Consider the following 17,891-nt stretch of genomic DNA (forward strand, 5'->3'; position numbering starts at 1 on the left):
TTAAGTGTACAATTCAGTAGTATTAAATACATCCAAGTTATTGTACAACCATTACCATCATCCATCTCCAAAGCTTTTCTCATCTTCATGGATAAAAACTCTGTATCCATTAAGCAATAACTGCATTCTGCCCTCTCCTCAGCATCTGGCTACTACCACTCTATTTTCTCTCTCTATGGGTTTAACTAAGTGCCTCATACAAGTAGAATCATGCAGTGTTTATCCTTTTGTGACTGGTTTGTTTTGCTTATCATAATGTTCTCAAGATTCATCCATGTGGTAGCATATATTAGAATTTCCTAATGTTTTAAGGCTGAATGATATTCCATTGTATGTATATACCACATTTTTTTTATTTATCTTGGATGGATACTTAGGTTGCTTCTACCTTTTAGCTACTGTGAGTAATACTACCATGAACATGGATATATGGAGAATATTCTTTAAATTTTCAGATTTTGGGGTCCCTAGGTGCTCTGTCAGTAAAGTGGCCAACTCTTGATTTTGCCTCAGGTCATGATCTCATAGATGTCATAGACCATGATCTCAAAGACCATGATCTCATAGACCTGAGCCAAAGTCAGAATCCCAATCGACTGAGCCACCCAGGTGCCCCTGTGATCTTACTTTTCTAGGTGTTCTTAATTATGGAATCATAGCTCATTCAAAGTCCAAATTGACTCATGGTATATTTCATTCAACCATTATTGAAAAGCAACAAAGTATTGTTCCACTAAATATATAATACATTTTGTTATGTTGTGAAACTCTCATAAGAGCAACAGTATTGTCAGTTTAACCTTTACGTACACAGCTGTTATTTCTCTGTGTGAGGATGGGACACCAGGAAAGAAAAATTGATGCAGAAATATGACCTCTTAAAATTAAAATTAATCTAAAATCATCTTTTGACCATGAAGAAGTTCTTTGCAGTTTGTAGTATAACAAAATCATTTCAAATTCTTTTTCCAATAGCTGAGAGAAAGTCTGTGTGTTGAGATTTGATCCAACATTGAAATGGAATTGTGAACATTTATCAGTTTTTTTTTTGTTGCAGCTTTAAGCTAGAAGAGGAACTTTGCCAGAAATCATGTTTTTTCCCAAATTATTCCATCTACATCTAAATCAATACATTGGTCATATTCTGCCCCCTTTGGTTGAGTTACATTAAAACAAATTTTTCCTTCAACCTTTTACCCTACAAGGATGTTAACTCAGCTATTTAATTTATCCTCTAGCTAACATAGTATGTTTTTCTGATATATATGTTTAAAAAATTTCTCATTTTTATAAATTGCTTGGATATAACCAGGAAAATTTCTCCTATCATGTCTTTAAAAATTTTAATAAATTTTACTAACCTGTTTTCATTTTGTAAGTGAACCAGTGATAGTCTCTGTAACTTTCCACTTCTTTGCAAATACAATTCAATTTGTTATTTGATGAAGCGTGAAGTTAACTGAAACTTATTATGCTAAGAGAATGTCTTCCTCTTGTTGACTTCTTTAATTCATTAATTTATTAAACAAAAGAAATAAAGCACTTACTATGTCAAGAACTGTATTATTAGTGAACAAAAAGAGTTTCTTATATGAGAGAGACAGACTTTTATGAAAGAATCTCATAAATAAATGTAAAATTTCTATGCTTACAAGTAGCAAAGCCAAACCCATATTGTGCTTGTAAAGTAAATGATGAGGATCTGGTATGTTTGAGGACTCATGTGAGACATTTGAGCTAAGAATTAAAAGATAAGTAGAATAAGAAGCATGATATTGAGTATATGGAGGCCACGGGCATTTCAGGAAGAGGGAATGGCATGAAAAGAGGTTAAAGGTTGGCCTTTGTGGATTGAACCCAGAAAACAAACATAAATATGCTTCAAGTTGCATTAAGCCTTTTGCTTTTATTCTATGTGTAATGGTACATTAGCTTGGATGGATATTAGCTAAGAATTTTTCAGCTTCAAGTGATGGGAAGCCCAATCTCTCTTGCCTTAAGCCCTACCCACCTCCCCGCCAAATAGTCATTGGTTTATATAATGGTGAAGTTCAGAGTTCAGACCCCACTCAAACACAGTTTTATGCATAGGCAGTTGATGTCTTAATATCCGAGCTCTAGTTCTCTGGGATCCCTTGATTCTGCTCTTACCATTGTGCTGGCTCAACTCCAGTCTGGTACCCATCATGGTCACAAGAACCAGTCAATGCTGCTGATTGGATTTACTTAAATCACATGTTACCTTGAACTAATTCCTTTGACTAGGGGAATACAGTACTTTAAGTGGCTTAGGTATGGGTTAAATGCCCTTGCCTAGAACAATCTCTGTGGCTAGGAAAGAGTATGCCAATTAGGGGGCATCCATAACTCTGGAGCTGGAGATGGAAGTAATCCCAAACCACTTGGGGGAGGGGTGGTTTCCTAAATGAAATTTAGGGTGTTATTACCCTGAGGAAGGTGGACGTTTCTGGATAGAAATCATCAGATATGCAGTATACGTTTGAGCAACAGCACAAACAGGGAAGACCAATTAGTAGGTAAGACTAGTAGTCTAGTATGTTGATAGCTTGGACAGAGGAAGTGGCGGCAAAGTAGGGAGTAAGTAGAGAGATTTAAGACAAATTTGGAGGGTAATATAAATACAGCCTGGTGATTAAATGCATATGGAGGAAGTGAAAGTATATAAGTTATTAATAATAACCCTCAGGTTTCTGGTTTACATATAAATTGCATAAATGGTGGTGACATTATACTGATAAATAGTATTAAAAGAAGACCAGCTTTGAGAGATACAGTCTCAGTTTCAGATTAGCTGTAGTTCCTTTTGCAACATTCAAGTGGAATTGGCCAGCAGACACTTAGATTGTTTTGATTTACTCATATACATTTATTAAAGGCTTTGAGACAAATCACCTTTCATACTTGGTTAAATTTCTCTAAGCCCTCTCCTATTAGAAAAAAATAGCTTCCCACTCATTCTATTCCCCCCCACCCACCAAAATAGGTATTAACATTCCTCCCATAATCATCCCTTTATGTACTAAATAAGAATCTTTTCTTTTCTAATTGTATGCCAACAAATTGGACAACTTAGAAGAAATGGATAAATTCCAAAATTGAATCAAGAAGAAATAAAAAATCTGAACAGACTGATTACTAGTAAAGTAATTGAACTGTTAATTTAAAAAATATGAAAAAAACCTAGATGTAAGATTGGATGGATTCACTGATGAATTCTACCAAACATTTAAAGAAAAATTAATACCTATTCTTCTCAAGCTATTGAAACAAATAGAGGAGGAAGGAAAGCTTCCAAATACATTCTATAAAGGCCAGTATTACCTTGACACTGAACTCAGACAAAGATACCAAAAAAAAAAAAAAAAAAAAAAAGAAACCACAACGCAATATCCCTGATGAACATAGATGCAAAAATCCTCAAGAAAATATTAGCAAACCACATCCCACAACATATTAAAAGGATCATTCACCACTGTCAAGTGGGATTTATTCTGGGGGTGCAAGGATGGTTCAATATTTATAAATCATTCAGTGTGATACACCACATTAACAAAACTAAAGATAAAGATCATATAATCATCTCAATAGATGAGAAAAAACATTTGACAAAATTCACCATTCATTTATGATAAAAACTCAACAAAGTGGGTTTAGAAGGAACATACCTCAACGTACTCCATTCTTCACACACATACACATATACATACACACACACACACACACACACATATACATACACACACACACACACACACACACACACACACACACACACACTGGAATATAAGCCATGAAAAAAATGAGATCTTGCCATTTGCAACAACATGGATGGACCTAGAGGCCCATCCCTTCATCCCTTCATTGAAGGGAACAAGGCTGAATTGAGGCAGGGAAAGTACACGATGAGCCTGGAATATCTTACTGTGTGAGAAAGTAAGGAAGTATTCAAAGAATGATGAGGATGTTAAAAGAACAGAAAAGTCAGTTTCCAGAAGCTTCCACTGGTCAACTCTAGGACAGTTTGGTCGTCAAAATAAGTAACAGTAATATGGATTATAAAATTGAGTGAAATTGTAATTCATGGGCTTGTATTAATATAAATAAATACATACATATAGAGAGGAGGAAGATTTTCCTTATAACTAGTAAACATAGAGGGAGTGATGGAATTTTAGAAAAACACTATTTGACAGCCATCATAATACTAATAAATTGAACAAAAAACATCAACAAATGTTAAAACTAATGGGTAAAATCTGATGGAGAATGGGATAAAGAAACTCAACAAAATACTTATTAGTTGGAAAGTGAAAAAGTATAATTTTACAGAGGAGAAGCTTGGCAGACACCACTATAATCAAATGTAACTAAAGACTCAGAGAGGGGAATATCCTAAAATAAAAAGTCACTCAAAGCAATAATCTTTTCACCTCTAAAGATCAAAATTCCAGCCATGCTTGTGCACTATTTTCCACATTCTCCCTTTCTCTCTCCTCCTCAAATGACCCTCTTGAACAAGAACCCTATTAAAAATAAAAATGAGATCATTCCATTCTGAGACTTTAAAAGAGTTTTTGCTTTCATAACTTCTTTCTTTTCACAAAAATTTCAAAATAGTCTGAATTGAAAATTTGATTCTTATTTTTTGCTTAAGTTGTGGCTATGTGATATACAGTGAGAACTGTGACCACAACACATTAGGTTTTGGCAAATTTTTCAAAGTAAGAAAGTTGCTGATAAAAGTCTTTGGAGTTGATAGTACCCTCTTTTGACAGAGTTTACCGCCAGAATTCTAAATGACCACTAATTCATTGCAGCCTATCCCATCGAGAGGTAAAGTCTATTTCCCCACACTTGACTCTGGGTCAGCCTTGGATCTTTGACCAATAGAATATGGTGAACTGACATTGTGTTTCTGAGGCCTCAGAAAGGTCTTGAAGCTTCTACTTTTGGCACCTTGGAATCCACTTGCCATGCAAGAAACCCCAAGCTAGCCTACAACAGAAGCTGTGTGAAGACAAACCCAGTACCCAGCCAGCAACCTCAGTCAACTGAGAGACATGTGAGTGAGACTATTCAGAACCATTCTGCTCCCAGCCAACTTGCCACCTGCCTACTAACACAGGCATCATCAACCCATTCCATCATGAGAGCAGAGACAAGTCTTCCCCATTGAAAGCCCTTCCCAAAACACCAACCAATAGAGTTATGAGCCCAAGCACATAAATAAATGAATGAATGAGTGAATGAATGAATGAATAAATAAAATCAACAAACTATGGCCTGTGGGCCAGATCTGGCTCACTGCCTCATTTTGTAAATAAAGTTTTATTGGAATGTAACCACACCCATTTGTGTATGCATTGTTACAACTACTTTTGAGGTAAAATTGCAAAGCTGAGTGGTTGTGACAGATTGTATGGCCAGTAAACTCTAAAAATACCTATTATTTGGCCCTTTACAGGAAAAGTTTGTCAAGCTGTATTTTAACCCATTAAATTTTAAGGTGGTTTGTTATGTAGCCGTAGATAGCCCAAACACTTTCTTTATAGCAGAAGAACAGGCAAGTCCTTGCTTGAACTATAACTAATTTTTATAATTTCATGTATACATGTTTGAGACCTCTAAAGGCATTTAACTTTATCTAAACCAACATCTATTTTCATATGAATAACAATGTCATTCTTCTAAATAGAATATGTTAATAACGCTGGGCACAATATCCACTTTCTTGATACAAGGCACTTTTTGAATTTAATAACCAGATAAAATCCAATATAACTCTTTTCTACTTTCAGAAAATGCTTCATTTAAAAATTATTCATGTTAAAGTGATTTTAACTTGATGTCAGAATGGGCCTTGGGTAGTATATGAAAGTCTTACAAAGTATAATAATTCACTGTTGAGAGCAACCTCTAAGTATTACTGCTACAATTTTCACAACTTTTGCCTGACAGTTGGCCCTTATCTTTTTTTTTAAAGAAAAGTAAAATATTAGCTTGTCTTCAACCTTCAAAAAGATGAGCCATATTTTCTGACTTAAACAAGGTATTTTAAAAAACTAATTTTAGGGATTGGCAGATCTACTGTGTAATCCTGGCTTGTTGAAAAGTATATGAATAGATTTCCACATGAGCTTGGGAAATGTGAATAAATATAATGTGTAAAACATTGTCAAATTCAGATATTTATCTGTGCACTGCAGAAGTTTACTATCTTCTCTGCCTAAATACATAGACAATCAGTTAATGCTGATTAAAGGTTATTATTTCTGCAAAAATAAAAGTAAAGGATATTGGAAATAATGTGAATGAAAGCTGTGAAAGGATATGAAATCTATAGTAAGGCATAAATGCACATGGTCAGTTCTCCTAGGTCAGTTTTGAAGCATGTGCCACCATGAAAGAAAATGCTGGTTATGCACTGTGAAACTGGGAGCCTGAATTGCCATAGTATCAGTTACGATTCAGAAAGTCTAACTCTAGGTTAATAATCAGACCTGAAGACTTTCCTCCAAGATATTTTAGATTGCCCAGTCAAATTTTAAGAGAAACTTCCATGATTCCTGACCTGATTTCTGCTTTTCCTATATGCCCATTTTTATAACACATATCCAATATTTAAAGATTATATTTAAGAACATAAATTTTTGTTGTCCTTGAACTAGAATTGTGGGGTTTTAGGACTAGAAGAGAACTTACAGATTATCTGGTCCTCTTGCTTCATTTTGCAGAAAAGGGAATTGTTTTTCTTTATATACTTATGTATATGGAGATATATATATATATATATATATATATATATATAATATCTATCTATCTATCTATCTATCTATCTATCTATCTATCTATCTATTCATAAACTCCAAAGGACCATATAATATTATTTTGCATGTATCTATTGACTATCAGCTTCTGAATTCTTTGAGTGGAATAGAAATCATGTGCATCAGTGTCAGCCAGGTATTTTACTACTTGACGATAATTTAATGAAGAAGTTGAGACTATTCTGGCTATCAATTATAAGAACTTAGGTACAAGTCCTGAAAGACCATCAATAAAATTAAAAGACTTCTATAAATGAAAATAAAGATTAATTTTGTCGGCAGCCTTGTGTTATAGTCTGATTATTGTATCCTTTTTGAAATCTTAACGCCAAATATTTCAGAATTTGACTGTATTTGAAGACAGCATCTTTTAGCGAGGTAATTAAATTAAAAGGTCATTATGATGGGCCTTAACCCAATATGACTGGTGTCCTTATAAAAAGAGGAGATATCATACACAGAGACACACACAGAGGAAGGACCTTGAGAAGACATTGAGAGAAGATGGCCATCCACAAACCAAGGAGAGATGCCTTAGAGGAAAATAACCTTGTCAAACCTTGATCTTGGACTTCTAGCCTTCAGAATTGTGAGAAAATAAATTTCTGTTGTTTAGGCCACCCAGTCTGAAGTTAGTTATGGCAGCCCTAGCAAATTAATACCCCTTATAAAAATTTGATATCCTGGGCTCGAGATAATAATATAGATGTCTGCCAAAATGACATGATTGTCATCTTTATTATGTTCAAACATTATAGTTCTGTTAATGCGACATCAGATTTTGTAACCTGCATACAGTTCAGATATTCTGTGGTGGCTTCTCAGCTCAAAGTTCCATCCAAAGACACACATTTCAAACATCCAAAAATAATTGGAGAAAAACGTTTAAATTTTACTTAAGTCTCTTAGAACACACACAGAGTGACATGATATTCATAACACATGACAACACTTCCTGTAAAACCTCTTTCCTCATCTCAAAAGCCTCCCTTGCCATAACACAGCAGCTAATCCAAATTTCTTTCTCTTTTCTTTCTTTTATAAACTTCCCAAACTCTCTTTCTTAGCCAGTGCTTATTGGCTTTTGATTTTTGGAGTGCCTCCTCTCATCTTCAGCATCTGCCTTTTTCCCTTGTGTACTTCTCCAATAGGTCAACTTTTCTAATAGGTCAATCAGTCAAAGCTTTCCTTTTACCCAATCCACAAATCTCTTAAAAACGAGCCGAACTTGCCAAGGAAAAAAGTTTCCTTGGCTGAAGAAGGAGAGGAGAGGCTGTGAACAGTCAGACATCAATTTTTTTTTCCTGTCAAAAATGCATTAAATGTACTGGCAGCTGTTTCACATTGTTGTTGATACTAAGTTTATAGTAAACTAAAATGTTCCAGTGTGTGTTAAGTGAAATCATCCCTATCCTGTAAGTTTGTGTTTTATTTTATTTTGTTTGTTTTGTTTTTTACATAGAATGCAGATCTTTTCATTTCTTTCTGATAAGTTTCATCTTTTGGCCCAGTGTTCCAAAATTCCAGGATCTTTTGAATCTTTTTCTTTCATCTAACACATTGGACTTTTTTTTTTTTTTTTTTAGTTTTATGAGTTTGATAGCCTGGGACCACCAGCTGAGAATGAGTCAGCAGTATAGCGTGGCTGTTTTTACAAAGCTAACTGTGATACTGAAATATATTAATAGGTCTGTGACATCCAAGAGTTAGGAAAGTATCCCTCTGCTAAACTTAGAATTGGTCATACCCTTAAAGTATCATGCCAAGTTTGGGCCCTGGCATTTTAATGCACATGTGAGTGGCTGGGAGGATTTGAGAGAAGAGTAGCAAAAATGAAATAAAAAATGAAATGAAATATGGTTAAAGTTAGAGAAGTCAGAGAAGAAAAATGTTTACATATTTGTGAAAAGGCTTTTACATATTTGTGAAAAGAGAAAGCATTCACCTTTTGTTCTTCAGTTTCTCGGAGAATTTAGGACAAAATGGGGGATGTGGCCTTTGGAGAATGGGAAACAACATAAAAGTTCAATAATACAAGACTATTTAAATAAATTATGGTGCCTCCATATAACAGAAACCATCATGAAACACTTGATGAAACAGTGAGTTTTTAAAAATTATCTTGGAGTAAGGAAGGCTGTTCTAAGAATTATTAAACAAAACAAAACAAAACAAAACAAACAAAAAAACCCCACCCAAGTCAGAAAGTAAAATATACGTATGTAAAATTTTCCATTAGGAGGAAAATAAAACTAGAAAGAAAGTTAAAAAATAAAAAGAAATATTAAATAATGAACAAAGGCTTAACTTCTTTAATGTACAGAAGCGTGGGACAATTCAATACCATAAAGATTAATCACCCATTAGAAAAATGTGCAATGAATTAAAAGAAAAAATTTATATTATTATTATTTTTTAAAGTGTTTCAAGTTTTTAAATTCTAGTTAGCTAACATATAGTGTAAAATTGGTTTCAGGAGTATAATTTAGTGCTTCATCACTTACATTTAACACCCAGTGCTCATTCATCTCAAGTGCCCTCCTTAATGTCCCCCACCCATTTAGCCCATCCCCCCACCTACCTATCATCCAGCAACCCTCAGTTTGTTCTCTATAGTTAAGAGTCTCTTATGTTTGCCTCCCTCCCTCTCTCTCTTTTTTTTCCCTTTCCTCTATATTCATCTGTTTTGGTTCTTAAATTCCATATTTGAGTGAAATCATATAGTATGTGTCTTTTGACACATTAAAATAAATACAAATGGCTAATAAAAATAGTAAAACTTATTCTACTTCAATAATGATTAAAGAAGTGTATTTTATAATTAGAACTAGATATTTTTAAATTTTAATTCCGGTATAGTTAACATACAGTGTTGTATTAGTTTCAGGTGTACAATATAGTGATTTGATAATTCAGTACATCACTCAATGCTCATCATAAGTTCTATATATATTCTCTATATATTTATATATATATTATATACCATATCTTCCTTATTCATTCATCTATTAATGGCTACTTGGGTTGCTTCCATAATTTGGATATTGTAAGTAATGCTGCAGTAAACACAGGGGTGCATATATCTTTTTGAATTCACGTTTTTGCATTTTTTGGGTAAACACTCAGTAGTAGAGTTACTGGACAATATGGTAATTATATTTTAAATATTTTGATGAACCTTCATACTGTTTTCTAGAGTGGCTGCACCAGTCTGCATTCCCACCAACAGGGCACAAGGGCTCCCTTTCTCTACATCCTCACCAATACTTATTGTTTTTCATATTTTGTATTTTAGCCCTTCTGAAGGGTATGAGGCTCTATCTCATTGTGGTTTTGATTTGCAGTTCCCTGATGATCAGTGATGTTGAGCATCTTTACATGCATCTGTTGGCCATCTGTATGTCTTCTTTGGAGAAATGTCTGTTCACGTCTTCTGCCCATTTTTTAAAATTGGATTATTTGGTTTTTGGGTTTTGAGTTGTATAAGTTCTTTATGTATTTTGGATACTAACCTTTTATATGATGTATCAGTTTGAGATATCTTCTCCCATTTAATGAGTTGTCTTTTAATTTTGTCGGTTGTTTCCTTCACTATGCAGAAGTTTTTTATGTTGATGTAGTCCCAATAGTTTATTTTTGCTTTTATTTCTGTTGCTTCAGGAGACATATCTAGAAAAATGTTCCTACAGGAGATGTCAGAGACATTACTACCCGTGCTCCCTTCTAGGATTTTTATGGCTTCTAGTCTCAAATGTATATCTTTAATCCATTTTGAGTTTATTTTTGTATATGTTGTAAGAAAGTGGTCCAGTTTCATTCTTTTGCATACAGCTGTTCAGTTTTCCCAACACCATTTGTTGAAGAGACTTTTTTTCCAATGCATATTCTCTCTCTCTTTGTCCAAGATTAAATGACCATATAATCATGGGTTTATTTCTAGGCTTTCTATTCAGTCCACTGATGTATGTGCCAGTACCATATGGTTTTGATTACTACAGCTTTGTAGTATAACTTGAGATCTGTAATTTTTATACCTCTAGCTTCATTTTCTTTTTCAATATTGCTTTCGCTATTCACAGTCTTCTGTGGTTCCATTCAAATTTTAGGATTATTTGTTCTAGTTCTGTGAAAAATGGTGTTGATATTTTGATAGGAATTGCATTAAAGCATTAAATTGCTTTGGGTAGTATGGACCATTAACAATATTTGTTCTTTTTTTAAAGTTTATTTATTTATTTTGAGAAAGAGAGAGAAGACACAATTAGGGGAGGGGCATAGAGAGAGTGACAGAGAGAATCCCAAACAGGCTCTGTACTGTCAGCATGGAACCTGACTGTGAGGCTCGAACTCACAAACTGTGAGATCATGACCTGAGCCAAAATCAAGAATCTGACAACTGAGTCATCCAGGCACCCAACAATATTTGTTCTTTTAATCCACGAGCATGGACTATTTTTCCTTTTGTGTCATCTTCAATTTCTTGGTTATTTTACCTCCTTAGTTAAATTTATCCCTAGGTACTTTATTACTTTTGGTGCAGTTGTACATGGAATTGTTTTCTTAATTTCTCTTTTTGCTGCTTCATTATTAGTGTATAGAAATGCATGGATTTCTGTGTACTGATTTTATTTCCCATGACTGCACTGAATTCATTTATCAGTTTCAGCAGTTTTTTGGTGGAGTCTTTAGAGTTTTCTATATATAGTATCATGTAATCTGCAAATTCTGTACGTTTTACTTCTTCCTTATTAATTTGGATGCATTTTATTCTCTTTCTTGTCTGGTTGTTTTGGCTAGGGCTTCCAGTACTATGTTGAATAAAAGTGGTGAGAGTGGACATCCTTATGTTGTTCCTGGCTTTAGGGGAAAAGCTCTCAGTTTTTCACCAATGAGTATGATGTTAGCTCTGTGTTTTTCATATATGGCCTTTACTATGTTGAGGTATGTTTCCTCTAAGCCTACTTTGTTGAGGGTTTTTATCATGAATGGATGTTGTACTTTGCCAAAAGTTTTTTATTTGATTTGATTTTTATACATCTATTGAAATGGTCATATGTTTTTTTATATCCTTTCTGTTATTGATATTATGTAGTACATTGATTAATTTGCTAATATTGAACCAACTTTGCATCCTGGGAATAAATCCCACTTGATCATGGTGAATTCTCTCAATGTATTGTTGATTTGATTTGCTAATATTTTGTTGAGAATTTTTGCATCTGTGTTCATCAGAGATCTTGGCCTGTAGTTCTCTTTTTTTGTAGTGTCTTTCTCTGGTTTTGGTGTTAGGGTAACAATGGCCTCATAGGATGAATTTGGAAGCTTTATCTTCTATTTTTTGGAATAGTCTGGGAAGAATAAGTATTAACTCTTCTTTATATGTTTGGTACAATTCACCTGTGAACACTCCTGTTTCCTGAGTTGTACATTTTAGCCATTCTCACAGGTGTGAGGTGGTATCTCATGGTGGTTTTGATTTCTATTTTCCTGATGATGAGTGATGTTGAGCATCTTTTCATGTGTCTGTTAGCCATCTGGATGTCTTCTTTGGAAAAGTGTCTATTCATGACTTCTGCCCATTTTTTCACTGGATTATTTGTTTTTTGGGTGTTGAGTTTGAGAAGTTCTTTATAGATTTTAGATACTAACCCTTTATCTGATATGTCATTTGCAAATATCTTCTCCCATTCTGTTGGTTGCCTTTAGTTTTGTTGATTATTTCCCTTGCTGTGCAGAAGCTTATCTTTTTATTTTATTTTATTTTTTATTTTTTAAAATTTACATCCAAATTAGTTAGCATATAGTGAAACAATGATTTCAGGAGTAGATTCCTTAGTGCCTTTTACCCATTTAGCCCATCCCCCCTCCCACAACCCCTCCAGTAACCCTCAGTTTGTTCTCCATATTTATGAGTCTCTTCTGTTTTGTCCCCCTCCCTGTTTTTATATTATTTTTGTTTCCCTTCCCTTATGTTCATCTGTTTTGTCTCTTAAAGTCCTCATATGAATGAAGTGATATGATTTTTGTCTTTCTCTGACTAATTTCACTTAGCATAATACCCTCCAGTTCCATCCACGTAGTTGCAAAGGGCAAGATTTCATTCTTTTTGATTGCCAAGTAATACTCCATTGTGTGTGTGTGTGTGTGTGTGTGTGTGTGTATGTATGTGTATATATATATATGTATATGTATATATATGTATATGTATATATATATATATATATATATGTATATGTATATATATATATACACACCACATCTTCTTTATCCATTCATCCATCGATGGACATTTGGGCTCTTTCCATACTTTGGCTATTGTTGATAGTGTTGCTATAAACATTGGGGCGCATGTATCCCTTCGAAACAGTACACCTGTATCCCGTGGATAAATGCCTAGTGCAATTGCTGGGTCACAGGGTAGTTCTATTTTTAGTTTTTTGAGGAACCTCCATACTGTTTACCAGAGTGGCTGCACCAGCTTGCATTCCCACCAATAATGCAAAAGAGATCCTCTTTCTCTGCATCCTCGCCAACATCTGTTGTTGCCTGAGTTGTTAATGTTAGCCATTCTGACAGGTGGTATCTCATTGTGGTTTTGATTTGTTATTTCCCTGATGATGAGTGATGTGGAGCATTTTTTCATGTGTCGGTTGGCCATCTGGATGTCTTCTTTGGAGAAGTGTCTATTCATGTCTTTTGCCCATTTCTTCACTGGATTATTTGGTTTTTTTGGGTATTGAGTTTGATAAGTTCTTTATGGATTTTGGATACTAATCTTTTATCTGATATGTCATTTGCAAATATATTCTCCCATTCTGTTGGTTGCCTTTTAGTTTTGCTGATTGTTTCCTTCACTGTGCAGAAGCTTTTTATTTTGATGAGGTCCCAGTAGTTCATTTTTGCTTTTGTTTCCCTTGCCTCTGGGGACACATCTACTAAGAAGTCACTGCAACCGAGGTCAAAGAGGTTGCTGCCTGTGTTCTCCTTTATGTTTTTGATGGTTTCCTACCTAATATTTAGGTCTTTAATCCATTTTGAATTTATTTTTGTGTATGGTCAGTTTAATTTTTCTGCATGTTGCTGTCTAGTTTTCTCAAAACCATTTGTTGAAGAGACTGTCTTTTTTCCATTTGATTTTCTTTCCTGCTTATCTAAGATTAGTTGGCCTTACATTTGTGGGTCCTTTTCTGGGTTCTCTATTATCTTCCATTGATCTATGTGTCTGTTTTTGTGCCAGTACTATACTGTCTTGATAATTCCAGCTTTAAAAAATTTTTTCTTAATGTTTATTTTTTAGAGAGAGAAACAGAGATAGATAGGAGTGGGGAGGGACAGAGAGAGAGAGAGTGAAAGAGAGAGAGAGAGAGAGAGACAGAATCTAAAGGAGGCTCCAGCCTCCAAGCTGTCAGCACAGAGCCTCACGTGGGGCTTGAACTCACAAAGTGCAATATCATGACCTGAGCCAGTTGGACACTTAACTGACTGAGCCACCCAGGTGCCTCAATGATTTCAGCTTGTAATACAGCTTGAAGTCCAGAATTGTGATGCCTCCAGCTTTGATTTCTCTTTTCAGGATTACTTTGGCTATTTGGGGTCTTTTCTGGTTCCATACAAATTTTAGAATTGTTTGTTCTAGCTCTGTGAAAACTGCTGGTGTTATTTAGATAGGAATTGCAATGAATGTGTAGATTGCTTTAAGTAGTATAGACATTTTAATAATATTTGTTCTTCCAATCCATGAGCATAGAATGTTTTTCCATTTCCTTGTGTCTTCTTCAGTTTCTTTCATAAGCATTCTATAGTTTTCAGTGTACAGATCTTTTACCTTTTTGGTTAGGTTTATTCCTAGATACCGTATGGGTTTTGGTGCAATTGTAAATGGGATAGACTTTTGATTTCTCTTTCTCTTGCTTCATTATTGGTGTGTAGAAATAAATATGCACATCTTTTGATCCAACACTTCCACTTCCAGAAATTCATTGTATAGATATTCTTGCTCAAGTACAGAAAGATACGGACATAATTGCAATGTTGTTATAAGAAAAAACACCAAAGCCCATCAACTAAAAACTATTTAAGTAAATTATGGCTCATATATAATATGAAATTTTAGGCATCCTTTTTACATTCTTCTGTATTCATATGCATACACACCCAGGAAGATGTTTTAGATATATTGTTAGATGAAAAGTAAATTTTAGGGGCGCCTGGGTGGCTCAGTCGGTTGAGCGGCCGACTTCGGCTCAGGTCACGATCTTGCAGTCCATGAGTTCGAGCCCTGCGTCGGGCTCTGTGCTGACAGCTCGGAGCCTGGAGCCTGTTTCGGATTCTGTGTCTCCCTCTCTCTGACCCTCCCCCGTTCATGCTCTGTCTCTCTCTGTCTCAAAAATAAATAAACGTTAAAAAAATTTTTTTTTAAAAAGTAAATTTTAGAGAACATTATTGTAGTGTGATCTCATTTGTGAAAAAAAATATATATGCATACATTTATGTAGTAGGCTGGTAGTTAGGCTTATATCCCCTATGTAAAAGAATAGAAGATTCTCCTTTAGCAAAATTGATTAAGTTAAGAGAAACTTCTTGCAGTTAGATTTTGGGATCCTATTTCTTCTCCATAAAGAGCGTAAGTGACTGAGACACTGGATGAAAAAAGACCCATAGCAATTGTAGAATTGTAGCAATTGTAGAATTTCAAATCGAGAGGCATAAAGAGAGAATCTTTAAGGGGAAAAAACACAAAAACCAACCAGATTGCTTACAGAGTTCTAAGGATCAGACTGGCAGGTAATCCTGGAAGGTAGAAAACAATGGAGTAAGGCCTTTAAAATTCTGAGGAAATGGGGTGCCTAGGTGGCTTAGTTGGTTAAGCATTCAACTTCAGCTCAGGTCGTGATGTCACAGTTTGGGAGTTTGGGCCCTGCATCGAGCTCTGTGCTGACAGCTCAGAGCCTGGAGCCTGCTTTGGATTCTGTGTCTCCCTCTCTCTCTGCCCCTACCCCACTCATGCTGTCTCTCTCTCTCTCTCAAAAAAAAAATAATAAACATTAAAAATTTTTTTTAATTCTGAGAAAAAGTTTTTTGTAATATAGAGTTCTATACCCAGCCAAACTACCAATTAGGTGAGGATAACTTATAATAAACATTTTCAGTCATCCATGAACGCAAAAAATTTCCTTTCCACACAGAGTTACAGGAAGTTATTCAAGTATGTGCTTTACCATACTTGAATGGCAGTAAAGCAAGAAAGAAAAGATTGGGGTTCAGGAAACAGGAAATCCAAGGTAGAAAAGATGAAAAAGGACTTACCAGGATAGAAACAATCTAGGTTGAAGGTGAGAGCTTCCAGTTCAGATAAGAGCAGGATTATGGCAGGCTCCAAAATGGATGTTGTATTAAAAAAAAAAAAGAACTGATATATTTGGCTGACCTATTTTAAGTTTTATAGTTCTGTTGAAAAGTTGAGATCATTTCCATAAAAACAGAGCAAACAGAGGGAAAAAACAGGTAATTACTAACTTTCAGAAAAAAAAAATTGTAGTAGAAATGAAATGTATTACATACTAAATAAATGACTGTGAATAATGTTGATATAATTTATTTTTTGCAGTTTGTGTTTTTAGAAAAACTTGTGGTAAAATATGCACACTAAAGTTTACCATTTTAACCATTTTTTAAGTGTACAGTTCAGTGTCATTAAGTCCATTCCCATTGTTGGTATCATTTTAAGGTAAACACTGAATGATGGTTTAGTAAAAATTATTGTATAACTCCAAGAGGAAGGGAAATATGTGTGTGCAATGAGTGAAGCGTTCATGAGTTCTTAGTCCTTGTCTTCCATTGTGAGACACATTTTCAATGTTTAAAATTTAAAACCCAGAAATAACCATAAAGGTATATTGTTTAGAAAGATTGGAAGGAAGGAACATAACACCAAAAGATTAATGGTGGAAATTTTGGGATGGTGGGATTATGGATGAGTCCCACTTCTTTTTCATTTGATCTGGTTTTTTTTCAAGTTTTTTTTTTGTTTTTTTGTTTTTTTTTTTTTTTTACAATAAACAGATATTACTTTTGAGATGAGAAAAAGAATCACCAAAATGTTATTACTTATATTAACAGTTTGGATATAAGTTGAATTTGGTAGTAGAAGGGGTTTAGTCAGATATTAAAAAGTACTTGATTTTCCAGGTAACTAAACATTTCCCTGATGTTTCCTTATGCAAGAGAAGATGAGTGTGCCCAGGAAAGGAAGGAGTTAAGAGGCAGAAATGGAGCATGCTAAAAAAGCAACTGTTGAAAACTGCTAGAATGAGAGGGAGAGGAATCACAACAGAATGATGGAAACTTGAAAAATACAAAAACAAAATTACGTCTCAGAAACCTTGGAGCCTAAAAATGACCATGTCTGGCTTTCATTCAGAGATACAGACTCTTGCTGAAGAATCAGAGGGAGAAGAAATGGAGTTACGGGGCCAAATACTGTTGTAAGTTCAAGACAAAAAAAGAAGAAAGAAATAGAAAGACAAAAGAAAAAAGAAACATGATTGGCAGTGGTGAGTTTTATCATTAACAAGACATGGGATAAAAACAGGTTTTATGCATTCTAGCAAAACAACCAGTATTTTCTGCCAGGACCCTGCCCCTTAGCATTTCTAGGTCTTGGGAGGTTTCTGATCAATTGGTCAAATGTGTTGGGAATAATGAAATTTCCTTTCCTACTGCTATGGCTATAAACTGGCAGATGTTCCATCATGGCTTTTTAAATCTGTTTTCCCATGAAAAAATTGCACAAATAAACTTTTAGATCTTCCCTTGGTTCAGTTTTGCTTGGATCTCCAGCCTCCTTTATCAATCTTCTGAAATTCCATCACCCAGCTACAATGACTCTTTGCAATCCTCTTAAAATGCTATAGCAGAGATTGTTAGTTGTCTACAGAAAAATACATTCTTCCCTTTCTTTCTTTTTAACAGAATTTTTATTTTGTTGAGGTAGTTTTGTGCCCAGCCTAAAAAGAATAAAATAAATAAATAAAAGAAAACATT

At 34.6% G+C, this 17,891-nt stretch overlaps 1 long non-coding RNA gene across 1 annotated transcript in view; it reads left to right on the plus strand.

The window, feature by feature from the left end:
- The window catches only part of LOC122221182, a 118,760-nt gene extending 101,078 nt beyond the window's left edge, over window positions 1-17,682 (plus strand). Inside the window, exon 3 of the long non-coding RNA XR_006203121.1 lies at window positions 17,269-17,682. This is a non-coding gene — a long non-coding RNA (uncharacterized LOC122221182). The remainder of the gene's footprint in view (window positions 1-17,268) is intronic.
- The last annotated feature ends 209 nt before the right edge of the window (window positions 17,683-17,891 follow it).

Source organism: Panthera leo, chromosome B3 (assembly GCF_018350215.1).
Source record: "Panthera leo isolate Ple1 chromosome B3, P.leo_Ple1_pat1.1, whole genome shotgun sequence".
NCBI lineage: Eukaryota > Metazoa > Chordata > Mammalia > Carnivora > Felidae > Panthera > Panthera leo.